Genomic DNA, 14,094 nt, shown 5'->3' with positions numbered 1-14,094 from the left:
GCCAATTAGCCTAGAGACTGAGTTGAAAAAAGTCTTGACCATGCCTCTCTTGTTCTCCAGAAGCCAGTTTTTTAACGAGGTGCAGCCACAAGAAGAAATGTCCAAGATGACACTGATTTGGTGTTGAAAATAGGATGTACGCTAACCCTGGACCAGCTAGACACAGGGTGGGTTCGGATTCTCCTGCAGTGCACAGAGAACAGCTGTTCAGGTAAGCCAATGGACTTTCTCCTGTGCGCTGCTTGGAGAATCCAAGCATGAGATATACATGGGCGGGAAGAGACCTGGTCCAGGGTCCTGGAGTCCGAATGAACCCTCTGTAGCACTCTTTGTCCAAAAGATGCCTCAGCCGAGGCTAACGTAACCACCTTGTAATGTTTGATGAAGGGCGACGGGGAAGACCATGTCGCTGCCCTGCAAATTTCCTCTACTGATGCTTGTGTGGCCCAAGCGACCAAGGTCGCCACACTCCTAGTAGAATGAGCCGTGATATGTCTGGGCAGAGGACGAGACTGATGTTCATAAGTCAAGGAGATGCAAGCCTTAATCCAACGCCCAATGGTCGAGGGAGAAACCTTACTGCCCATTGTCGCTGGATGAAAGGAGACAAAGAGGGACTCTGACTTGGGGAACGATGCCGTGCGCTTGATGTATTGTCGAAGAGCTCTTCAGACATCCAGCAGGTGCCATTTCCGTTCAGGTGGATGAGTCGGCCTTGGACAGAAATTAGGCAGGACGATCTCCTGGCCATGGTGAAAACAGGAGTTGACTTTCGGGAGGAACAAAGGATCCAATCGCAAAACGACTCTGTCCGCATGGAAAACACAGAGATCCTCCCTGACTGACAGGGCTGCCAGCTCCGAAACCCACCTCACTGAGGTGATGGCAACGAGGAAAACCACCTTCAGTGTCAGAAGCCTAAGGCTGACAGATTTTAATGGTTCAAATGGGGAAGATGTGAGTCCCTGCAAAACTAGGGACAGGTCCCAAGTGGGATAATGATGGATTACAGGAGGCCTGAGATTAGATGCTCCCCATAGGAAGCTGTGGACACGGGGATGGTGAGAAAGAGTCCTATTGTCTGATGTTGTAAGGACAGTGGCCAAGGCCGCCACCTGTCTCCAGAGGGTAGTGGGCGCTAACCCTCTGTCCAATCTGTCTTGCAGGAATTTGAGAACCTGCAGAACCGAGGCTGTCCTCGGGTCCAACAACTGTCTGTGGCACCACTTGCTGAAGGCTACCCATGTAGCGTCATATATCCTGGTAGTGGAGTGCCGCCTGGCCACCTGAATGGTCCAACTCACCTTCCTGAAAAAGGTGTCGTTTTTGGTGAGAGTTTTACATTTTTTCCTATTTGAAAGAACACCCTAAATGAAGAGACTTAAGTTAAATGAAGACTGATGAGAGAGTAAGCGGCGGATTTTAAGGGATATTCAAAGTGAAAGTTTCCTCTTTTTTTCCTCCTTTTTATTGCTGGAAGCTTGACTGGACTTTCTATGTAGTGCAGTTTTAAATGGGATTGGCTTATTTTCTTCCTTTTTTCCTTTCCATTTGGACTCTTTGACAACTAAACTTTATTACTTGAGAATCTCTTTTTCTGTTTAATGTATTATTGCATTTTTCTTTCTTACCATTTGGCTTTTTATTTTTTTAATTTTTTTTTTTTACCAAAGGCAGAGAACGCAATACAAAGAGGGAAAGTGGGAAATAAGTAACACTGCCATCTAGAGGCGTTGAAACATTGTTTTCACTTTTGTATGGATGTTTGAAGAAAGGCTATTCCTTCCAAGGCCACGGTGATTAGCCTGGGATTGATAGGAGATGAGCACGGTTATTTATACAGGTGCTCACTTTGAAATCCTTAGTGCTTGAAACTGCCTGGAAAGTATAAATAACAACTTTAAGAGAAAGCCTGGAGTGATCTTGGAAAGGCTTTTATTTCCTAAAAGTTCTGAAACTTTTTTTTCTGGTGGCAGTGTATACACCTCTCTGTTGTAAAAACTGTGTTTCCTCTCCGGTTGTTTTAAATTTTTGCTCTTCTCTCATTTTTTGGAGACACTTGCTATCTTGTTTTGGTTGAATTGGACTGCGGGATAATTTAAATACTTTTTCTTCACAATCCTTGCTTTTACACATTGCAATACTTTTAACTTGGGATTGTTTCTCTTTCTCTTTTATTTTTTCCTCTCCTTGCCCTCCATTTTTTTAACTGGATCTAATTGGACAAGGGCATAGAAGAGGTCAAAGATTTTTATCTTTACCTTGTTTTCTCTTTTTCTTTTCTTTTTCTTTTCTCTTTGAACAAAATGCACTCAAAACTGATGAAAAAATTGATAGCATTCAACAGATGATGATGAAATATGAAGACAGATTACAGAAAATTGAAGAAAAAGGTGACCAAAGAGAGAAGAAAATTGGGGAGATTGACAGTAGACTGAGCGTGGTGGAAAAAGACAACATTGGAATACTGGGTTGGGAGGTTGAAAGGTCAGAAAGATTTCAAAATATAGAAGAAGAAAAAGGAGAGAACTTGTTACAAATAATGACAGAAATTCTGAAAGATGTCCTCGAGATAACCCAGGAGAAGATGGTGGATGCTATAGACGAGGCATTTTGAGTTTATACAAGATATGCAGCGAGAAAGGATCTCCCAAGGGAAGTTCATGTAATATTTATTAAGAAAGCAATTAAGATGCAAATACTTCAAAAAGCAAGAGACAGAAAATTGGAGTACAAAGGCAAGGAGATTGTAGTCTTGAAGCAAATTCCAAGAAAAGTGAGAGAGTCGAGAAGAGAATATCAATTTCTGACTAAAACTCTACTCAAAAAAAGGCATTAATTACAGATGGCTGATGCCAGAAGGTCGAATGTTTGTACGGCAAGGACAAAGATACAGAATAGACTCAACTGAAAAAGCAGAAGCATTTTTTGCAGAACATTTGAGAGGGAAGGCTGAAAATGAAGAAATAGTGAAAGAACTCCAAGTGGTGTCTACAGCTGTGACCGAGAAAGAAGAAGGAGCTGTAGGTGGGATTGAGATAGAAAAAGGTGCCGTAGGCGGTGTGGACTTTAGAGAACCACGAGAATCGAGATCCACTAGAGAAATAAATCCTACATATAAAACATAAACATGGAAGAGAAAAAATGATCTCAATTAATATAAATGGACTTAATACAGCAAATAAAATAAGGAAAATATTCCACAAACTAGGAAAACTAAAATCGGATATAATTTATCTACAAGAAGTGCATATTCAGAAGCAACATGAACATTTATTAGTGCAACCAAAACTTGGGAAAATATTTACTTCATTGGCAAGTTGCAAGAAAAGAGGAGTGATCCTTTATATTAAAGATACAATCCCAGTGGAACAAATCTATACAGATGATGATGGAAGAATTTTAATGGGGGAAATTATGAATAATAATAATAAAATACTTTTAATAGCAATTTATGCGCCTAATGATAAACAAGATGAATTTTACAGGAAACTACACAGGAAAATAATTGATTTGGACTACACAAGCATTTGCATGATGGGAGATTTCAATGGAATTGTAGACAAGAATATGGACTACAATGCACAAAAAAGAACGAAGTTAAATAGAAAGTTACTCCCCAAATCCTTTTTTAAAATGATCGATGAAATAGGTCTAAAAGATGTTTGGAGAGAGAGAAATCTTACTAAAAAACAATATGCTTTTTACTCAATTAGACATTTATCCCATTCCAGAATCAATATGATATGGGTAACAACAGAATTGGTTTGTAATATACAGGAAATTGAGATCTAGGTGGACGTTAAATAATTCTATATTAAAAGAGAAAAACTTTGTACAGAAAATGGAAAAGGAATTGAGCTTCTTTTTCAAAGAAAATAGAAAAGAAGATACATCAATGCAGAACCTCTGGGATACAATGAAGGCCTATACCAGAGGCCTAATAATTGACTATACAAGGAAGAGAAACATAAAGAAAAGACAAATAATTAAAGGGCTAGACAATGACTATAAGGGTCTTGAAAAAGAATTACAGAAATCACCACAAAAGAAGGATATTAAAGTAAAAATGGACATGATTAAACACAGAATGGAGCTAATGGAAAAGGAGGAATTAGCTCAAAAATTAGGGGTGCTAAACAGAATTATTTTGAAAATGCAAATAAACCAGGTAGATGGTTGCCATATAAACTGAGAAAAGAGAATCAAAGAAAATACTGCAGTTAACAGATTATCAAGGGCAAACCTGCTATGGGAATGAAGAGAAGAAAAAGATTATACAAGACTAGTACGGCAAACTATATGATCAAGAGAATATAGAAGAGGCAGGAGTGAAACAATATTTACAGGAAGCCAACCTACCCCAGATACCCAAAGAAACTGTAACAATGCTAGAAGGCAAAATAACTATGATGGAGCTAACCGAAGCACTTAAAAAACAAAAGAATGGGAAGACCCCAGGCCTGGATGGGCTACCAGTGGAATTTTATAAGACCTTGCAGAAATCGTTGTCTCTTCCATTGTTAGAAGTTATGAATGAGGTGATGTCAGAGGATACCCAAATCATGGTCAGAAGCATACATTACACTTTTACCAAAAGAGGATGCTGACTTACTACAAATTAAGAATTACAGACCGATTTCCCTGTTAAACTCCGACTATAAGTTGTTTGCGTCAATATTGGCAGAACGACTCAAAAAATACTTAAATAATTTTATTCATCCTGATCAAAATGGGTTCCTACCAAAGAGACAAATTAAAGATAATATGAGAATAATTTTAGATACTTTGGAATATTACGAGGCGCATCCCAAAAAACAATTGGCTTTGATGTTCTTGGATGCACAGAATGCATTTGATAACGTCTATTGGCGTTTTATGTTGTCACAACTGGAACAGATGGGTTTTGGTGAGAAATTTACTCAAGTCATACAAACTATATACCATAAACAAACAGCTAAGATAATGATTAATGGAGACCTGACAGAGTCCATTGAAATAAAGAAAGGGATGAGACAAGGCTGCCCACTATCACCTTTACTTTTTGTCTTAACATTAGAAGTTTTAAATAGAAATATCAGAGAAGAAAAAGAAATTAAAGGAATGAGAATCAAAAAGGAAGAATATAAGCTACAAGCATTTGCAGATGATTTGGTTTTCATCCTAGAAGATCCATTAGAAACAGCACCTAAGCTGATAGAAAAAATAGAGGAATATGGAAAAGTAGCAGGACTGAAAATAAATAAAGATAAAACGAAGATCTTGACAAAGAATATACCAACAAGACAAAAGGAAGAATTGGCAGGAACTTTGGAGATGCAAGTCACAAATAAGGTCAAATACTTGGGGATATACTTAACAGCAAGATGTAGTTGTCTTAAAGAGAACAATTACTATAAGCTTAAACAGCAGATTGCGATGGACCTGAAGAAATGGGGAAATTTACAACTATAGATGATAGGGAGAATATCTACAATTAAAATGAACATTTTACCTAGAATCCTATATCTGTTCCAGACAATTCCAATTAGACTAGGGAAGGAATACTTTGATGACTTAAATAAAATAGTGTTGAAGTACATATGGCAGGGGAAAAAAGCAAGAATAAAACTTAAACTGTTACAAGATGCAAGAACAAGAGGTGGACTGGGCCTTCACAACTGGGAATTATATTATCAGGCAGCAAGTTTGATGTGGGTCAAAGAATGGATAACATTAAGGAATACTAGATTATTGACTGTTGAAGGACATGATCTATTGCTGGGATGGCATGCCTTTTTATGGTACAAGGGAATCAAATCACAGGGGTATTTTAGAAGACATTATCTAGGGGAGGCTTTGCTACTAAATTGGGAGAAGATTAAAAGACAATCCTATCTAACAATTCCAGTCTGGCTATCAACCATTGAAGCTTTTTCATATTCAATAATATACAAAAAGGAACAGTTAGATATGGTGAAATATTGAATGCAGAGGGTGAACTTAAATCTATGCAAGAGTTGGAACAGGAAGGAATAAAGATGAACTGGTTTTCTTATGTGCAAATACAATCTAGATATGAGAAATATCATAAAGAGGAAGGTTTTTATGATAGAATGACTCAGCTAGATAAAATTTTGATGGGTACTGAAGTAATTAAAAACTTTATGGACACTTATTAGAGGTCAAGTTAGAAGAAGAACAAGTTAAAGGATCTATGATAGCTTGGGGAAAAAATTTGGGGCATGGGATTGAATTAGAGAAGTGGCAGAAATTGTGGTCCCAAAATTATAAAATGACAACAATGTCAACAGCATACAAAGAAAATGTGTATAAGATGTTTACAGGTGGCATCTACCCCCGACGAGAATAGCAAGAATGTTCAAGAATAAATCAGAAAAGTGTTGGAAATGTCATCAGACACCGGGTTCATATTACCATATGTGGTGGACTTGCGCAGAAGCTAAAAGATATTGGACTAAGATTCACACGTGGTTGGAGAAAATGACACAAAAACATATAGATTTAAAACCAGAGATTTTTCTATTGGGAATTATACCAGAAATATATAATAGAGATTTGAAATATTTGATTGTAAATGTGTTAACAGCGGCTAGAATTGTATTTGCAAAAAATTGGAAAAATGAGAAAATACCAACGCAGGAGGAAACTATTCAAAAAATAATGGAATGTGCGGAAATGAGTAAATTGACATTTGAAATTAGAGAACAAGAAGATGAACAATTTTACGAGGTTTGGGACTTGTTCTATCAATGGTTTGATAAAAAATCATGGTAATGGAAAATGTTGGAGAACTTATTATATTTTAAGAATAATAGAATGATATATGCAATACCTTAAGGGTTTAGCATTGTTAAACAGATTAGAATGATCTAATGGAATGATGTTGTATGATCTCAATATATAGAATATTCTGTTTAAAATGTACAAATAATAATTGGAGTTGAATCATTGATGCAAAATGATGTTGTATGTATGAATTCAATGCTTAGAATAACTCGTTTAAAATTAAGGGATAATAATTACAGTTGAATAATTGATATATAATGATAATAACATACTTATGTTTATTTAATGAATAATTTGTGATTCGATACATAATTGCAAGTGGTAACCATGGAAAGGACGCACAAAATCTTGTAACCAAACAACACGCTACATGAAATGGAAGAAGGTTGTATGTGTTTTATGTTTTTGTTTGTTTTTGTTTCTTTAAAAATAAAAAAAATATTTTTTTAAAAAAGAAGTTCCTGTGACCACAGGCATCTAAGTGTTCACCCCTTCCACCCTGTGGGCTGAGAACCTGGTAAAATATCTCGGGAGCTGGGAGTTTGTTGGATGGGCGAACAGGTCCACAGGCGGCCAGCCAAACTGTCTCGCTAGTTCCTGGAACAGGTCCGGATGCAGCTACCACTCCGAATGGTCCACGGTTGACCTGCTCAACCAGTCTGCTTGAACATTTGTGGTCCTGGAGATGTGCTCCGCCCTGATGGATAGAGTGTGATTCTCCACCCACCGACCCAGCCTGTCCGTTCGATCATGAGGGATCTGGAATGGGTGCCCCCCTGCCGGTTGATGTGGGCTTTGGTGGCCACATTGTTGGTGAGAACAAGTAAATGGCGCCCCGTAAGTAGAGGATGGAACTGTTGGAGCGCCAAGTAGATGGCTCGGAGTTCTAGCCAATTGATGTCATTGGCTAGTTCCTGTGGGCTCCACTGACCCTGGGCCACCTGAGTCTGGGAGTGGACGCCCCACCCAAAGAGGCTGGAATCCAGTTCCTTGAAGTAACAGCCCTTGAGAAGGGCTGGGGATGTCCACCAACGCAGCAATCTCAGGACTCAGGACTGGAACTCGTACCTTGAGGCTGGAACTGCCCTCGCCGACCCGTTGATATGGAAGCAGGAACCACTGGAGTGTCCGCGCATGAAGTCGGGCCCAGGGAACAACATCTATACAAGAGATCAGCTTCCCCAATAGCTGAGAGAGGACTGACAGGGACACTGACCTCCATATCTAAAGCTGACCCACCAGAGACCAGATGCTGGTGCATCGTTCCTGGGACAGGGAGACCTCACATCTGGCGGTGTCTATCACTGCTCCCAAGTGCAGTAACCTGGTGGAAGGTTGCAGGTGGCTTTTGTCGAAGTTGACCACAAAGCCGTGGCATTGCAGTATCCGAATCGTGGTCTGGAGATTGCGGTGTGCCTGGGCCGGTGTCAACGACTGAATCAAGATGTTGTCGAGATAGCACTGTAACATCACTGGAATCGATCTGAGGTGGGCCACCCCAGCTGCCAGCAGCTTCATGAAAGTCCTGGGGGCTGACAGTCCGAATGGCAGAGGTTGATACTGATACTGGCAGCCTGCGAAGCAAAATCTCAGGAACCACTGGTGAGCCGTCCTGATCGGCACGTGAAGGTATGCCTCCTTGATGTCCACTGATATAAGCAGATCTCCCTGGCAGATGCATCCCAAGATAGCTTAAAGAGACTGCCTCTTGAACCACTTGTATACCAGGTGGACGTTGAGCCTTTTCAAGTCTAAGATCGCCCTCACCCCCACCCCCACCCCCACCCCCCCGAGCTTTTGGGGACTAAGAATAGGATTGAGTAAAACCCTAATCCTACCTGGTCCAGGGGAACCAGTTCTATGGCCATGATATCCAACAAGTGCTGGATCTCGGTGTCCATGAGTCCCTTCTTGACCTGAGAACGGGGGTGGGGCAACTGATTAAGTGCCTTGGGGGACTGGATAGGAACTCCAGAGTAAGGCCCAGCCTCACTGTTTGAAGAACCCAAGTGTCAGAGGTGGTCAGCTCCCATTGGCTGGCGAAGTGTATCAGCCAACCGCCAATGGGGGTAGGTGCTTGGGAGTCACTTGTATCTATGGAAAGGCCAGTTGCTCAATCCCTGATAAGGGCATCTGGCCTGGGGCTGTTGCTGGTGGAACTGCTGCTTCTGCCTACCTCTATCGTGCATTCCACCAGCCACGGGCCCAGGGTAGGGGCGGTGGGGTAGCGGTAATTATCCGGGAAGACCTGGAGCCGAGAGAGTTCACTGTGCCACAGACATCCGGGTGTGAATCCCTTGTCGTGAGATGGGGCCCAGGGAGACAGTTGGGCCTGCTGATTGTATACCTGGCTCCTCGCTATACATCAGCGGCCCTGCCTGAGCTCCTCGAGCTGATCGCAACGATGGCAGTTGAGACCCCCAAACTTTTGGTCATGGGGGACTTCAACTTGCCATCGGTGGGAGAAGCATCTGAGGTGGTTCAGGAGTTCATGGCTTCCATGACAGCCATGGACCTGACTCAGTTAATTCAGGGTCCCACACACGAGGGAGGTCACACGCTGGATCTTGTTTTTGTCTCTGACCAGTGGACGAGTGATCTGGGAATAGGGGACATAGCTATTACTCCCCTGTCATGGTCAGACCACTCACTTCTCCGACTTGACTTCCCTGGTGCTACCCCCCGCCGCGGGGAGGCGGAACCGGAATGTCCTAGATGGTTCCGCCCCAGGAGCCTGATGGAACCGGAAAGGTTCCAGACGGAGCTTAGGCCACCTCCTGTAGACCTGACCCGCCCCCGGATAGAGGACCTAGTAGCCGCCTGGAATAATGCGGCTGCCGGGGCCTTAGACCGGGTGGCGCCTTTGCAGCCTCTCCTGCGGCAACGAACCACCCTGGCCCCTTGGTTCACCGAGGAGCTAAGGGTGATGAAACGCCACAAGAGACGCCTAGAGAGCCGATGGAGATCCTCCCGTTCCGAACTTGACCGAACACAGGTACGAACCTACTTAAGGACATACCTTGTGGCAATAAGAGCGGCCAAACGTCGACATTGTGCCGCCCTTATTGCATCCGCAGATAACCGCCCTGCCGCCCTGTTTCGGGTGACCCACTCTCTTCTTTCGCAGAGACCGCGGGAAGCCCCTTTACAGGGCAGGGCAGAGGAATTTGGGAAATATCTGCAGGATAAAATCGCTCAAATCCGGAGGGAATGGGTCCCACTCAGTGGGCTAGGAGGGATGCCCCAGGCGAGTCTTGAGAGACCATTCTGGGAGGAGTTTGACTCGGTTGCCATCGAGGATTTGGACAGGTTACGCGGGCAACTACGAGCCACCACATGTTCATTGGACCCGTGTCCCTCCTGGCTTGTACTGGCATCCTGGGAGGTTACACGAGACTGGCTCTTGGTGCTAGTGAACGCTTCATTGGGCGAGGGGTTCTTACCAGCCGCCTTGAAAGAGGCAGTTGTGAGACCCTTACTCAAGAAGCCTTCCCTGGACCCAACGGAGCTAGCCAATTACCGTCCTGTCTCCAACCTTCCTTTTTTAGCGAAGGTTGTAGAGAGTGTGGTGGCCCAACAGTTCCCACGTCACCTGGAGGAGAATGATTATCTAGACCCGCGCCAGTCCGGCTTCCGACCCGGGCACAGCACAGAGACGGCCTTGGTCGTGTTGGTAGATGATCTCTAGAGGGCCAGGGATAGGGGTTGTTCCTCTATCCTGGTCCTATTAGATCTCTCAGCGGCTTTTGATACCATCGACCATGGTATCCTCCTGCACCGGCTGGAGGGGCTGGGGGTAAGGGGCACCGTTCTACGGTGGTTCTGCTCCTACCTCTCCGACCGGATGCAGCGTGTGTTGGCAGGGGAGCAGAGGTCGTCCCTGAGGCCTCTCACTTGTGGGGTGCCGCAGGGGTCGGTCCTCTCGCCTCTCCTGTTCAACACATATATGAAACCGCTGGGTGAGATCATCCGTGGTTTTGGGGTGGGATATCATCTGTACGCTGATGATACACAGCTGTACTGTTAGGGTTCTAAATACCATGCAGAAATAAATCATTGTCCAAGGCAAAACATCCTTAATGGTGCAATTTATTCCACAGGCATGTTAGTACAGCTATGGAAATTTCAACTCTGGAAGTACATGCTCTGGGTTCACCCAGTTAAAGTTCATGATCTCTCCCCACACCCACAAATCCATCACATGTTCCAATCATCATCTTCCACGCTGGCATGTACACCCATCTTCTTCCGGCCAGGTGTCGAGGTGCTGAGACAAAAGATGACCTTGGCTTCTATAAAAGAATGTCAACAATCCATGCTACAATCCTACTCCTTTCTATTCCCCCCTCCCAACTACTACACTATTGAAACAGCATAGAAAATTATAAGAAAGTGTGGCAGGCCAAAGATCCTAAAAAGAATATAATTACAGGCCTGACAGGCGGCCTCTCCTCAAAAGAAAAACGTTTCCTGCAAAGAGAATAACATAAAAGTTAACATAACAAAATTAACCACCTCTTCTCCACCCAGGGGAACCCCTTGACTTCTCGGGAAACTTCTCATTGAATTGCTTTACTAACTTCTCCACTTTCAGGTTCCCACTGTTCACCCAGTTAGCTTCAGACCAAGGGTAACCCTTCCAATGCACTAAATACTGTAAGCAACCCCTATTCAGCCTGAAATCTACAATTTTTTCCACCTCAGATTGTGTTTCCCCTTCCATCACTAAAGGAGGAGATTGAGCTTGGGTGGATGCTCTTCTGTTAGACCCAATTACTGGTTTCAACAAACTACAATGAAATTCTGGGTCAATTTCCCCTAGACTTCTGGGTAGACTGAGTTGAACTGTAACTGAGTTAACTATCTTCACTATTGGGAATGGACCTAGAAATTTTGGACCCAATTCCTTGCTAAGCATTTCTAATCTTATGTATTTGGTAGATACAAAAACATTGTCCCCCACACGGTAGGGGTTTTGGAGCGAGCGATGTTGATCATCTTGCTTCTGGTAGGCTTCTGCTGCAACTGCTAGAGCCTTCTTCGTATTCTCCCATCCTTTCTTTAGCATGTCCATCCATTCACTCAAAGACATGAAAGAAGGAGGTTCTCTAGGCAACTCAGGCATGGCACCAACTTCCATGCCACTGGTAATCTGGAAACCCGCTAATCCTCTGCTGCTGTGGACCGCATCGTTGTACGCCACTTCGGCGAAGGGTAGCAAGTCCGACCAGTTGTCGTGCTGATAGTCCACAAAACACCTGATGTATTGTTCCACCACCGCATTGGCTCCCTCTGCTGCACCGTTCATGCTGGGATGAACCTCTGAGCTCAGTTCTTGTGTGGACCCAATAGATCTCAGGACCTCTCTCCAGAACTTGGCTGTGAACTGGACTCCGCGGTCTGAAATGATCTTCTTGGGTACTCCATGCAGGCGATAAATGTGTTTCACAACCATTTTCGCTAATTCGTTTGCGGATGGCAATCCTGAGCAAGCAATGAAGTGTGCCTGCTTAGAAACCAAATCAATATCAGTCCAAATTACTTTATGCCCACTGCTGTCTGGGAGTTCCATGATGAAGTCCATTGCGATCTCTTCCCATTGCCGTTTCGGGCTCTCTGCTGCAGGTGCTGTAGGTTCTGGGCTCTTGGATCCAATCATCCACGGTTGGCCTTGTTCCTCCTCCGAGGCCTCCCCCTTGGTAGGACTCTTTGTCACCTGAAGTTGGGGGTCCTCTTCCAGAGGTCGGTTGGGCATTTCCCCCTCCGAGGCCTCCCCCTTAGTTGGACTCTTTGTCACCTTCAGTTGGGGATCCTCCTCCGGAGATTGTTTGCCCTTTTCCTCTTCCGAGGCCTCCCTCTTGGTAGGACACTTAGTCACTTTAAGTTGGGGATCCTCTTCCAGAGGTTGTTGGCCCAGATGACTTTTCTGTGCAGGCATCTGGGGCCCTCTCTTAACCACCGTGGCAATTGGTACACACGCTTTTTCTTCGGCAATTCCCTCCTCCGAGGCCTCCCCCTTGGTAGGACTCTTTGTCACCTTAAGCTGGGGATCCTCTTCCAGAGGTCGTTTGCCCAGATGACTTTTCTGTTCTGGCATCTGGGGCCCTCTCTTTACCACCATGGCGACTGGTACACACATTTGTTCTTCGGCAATTCCCTCCTCCGAGGCCTCCCCTTTGGTAGGACTCTTCATCACCATAAGTTGGGGATCCTCTTCCAGAGGTCGTTTAGGCTTTTCCCCCTCCGAGGCCTCCCCCTTAGTTGGACTCTTTGTCACCTTAAGTTGGGGATCCTCCTCCGGAGATTGTCTGCCCTTTTCCTCTTCCGAGGCCTCCCCCTTGGTAGGACACTTCCTCACCTTAAGTTGGGGATCCTCTTCCAGAGGTTGTTGGCCCAGATGACTCTTCTGTGGTGGCATCTGGGACCCTCTCTTTACCGCCGTGGTGGTTGGTGCGCACGTTTGTGGCATTGGGGCTGGAGCCAAGCACTCTGACGCTCTGTGGCCAAGTTGACAACAATGGTGGCATTTAATTGGCCCCCACGAGGAATGGAACCTAGTTACATCTCTAAACTCAGGAACCGTTTCATCACACTGCCTTGCTCTCCAACTTGCAGCTGCCCCCTTGGTAAACCCTTCTTCCATGGTGGAGATTGCTTCTCTGTAGGAAGGTGGGGTAAGAACCACTTGGGGCCTTACAGGTGCACAATTTCCCGCCATCCATCCCGCAGGCCTCCCTTTGATAATACCTTCTTCCATGGAGATTTCTTCTCTGTAGGAAGGTCTGGTAAGAACCTTTTGGGGCCTTGCAGGGGAGACTGGAACCGGTGGGGAGGTCAATCCCTCGGTTGGCCACTGCCCAGCTTTCTGCCATGGTGCCATCTGCTGAGGGAGGGCAGGTGCCCACTGGCATCCCTCCCATCCATGACCTGGGGTTAAGACCCATCCCGGGGTTGCCTGCTTCACAGGTTGCAGCTCAACCAATGATGGCTGGCTAGGGGGTTTTACGTGCCAAGGACCCTCCTGTTGGCTTGGAGGAGTTATGGGCCAAGTAGGTGCCCTTTGCTGGCTTGGATGAGTTATGGGCCAAGTAGGTGCCCTCTGCTGGCTTGGAGCATTTCCCCATGCTGATGGCAAAGGAGTTTGTAAGTAGCATCTCTTCCATCCAAGTCCTGGGAGGAAAGCCCAATTTACTGCCCAATTTGCTTCATCTACTGGTTGCAGCCCCATTTGTGGTGGCTTGCAAGTAACAGATGCTGGAAAAATTCCTTCTCCCTGCCTCCTTTGAAATTCCCATTTTGAAAGGG

This window comes from Natrix helvetica, assembly GCF_964273705.1.
Source record: "Natrix helvetica genome assembly, chromosome: W".
Taxonomy (NCBI): Eukaryota; Metazoa; Chordata; class Lepidosauria; order Squamata; family Natricidae; genus Natrix; species Natrix helvetica.
This window is presented reverse-complemented; position numbering follows the sequence as displayed.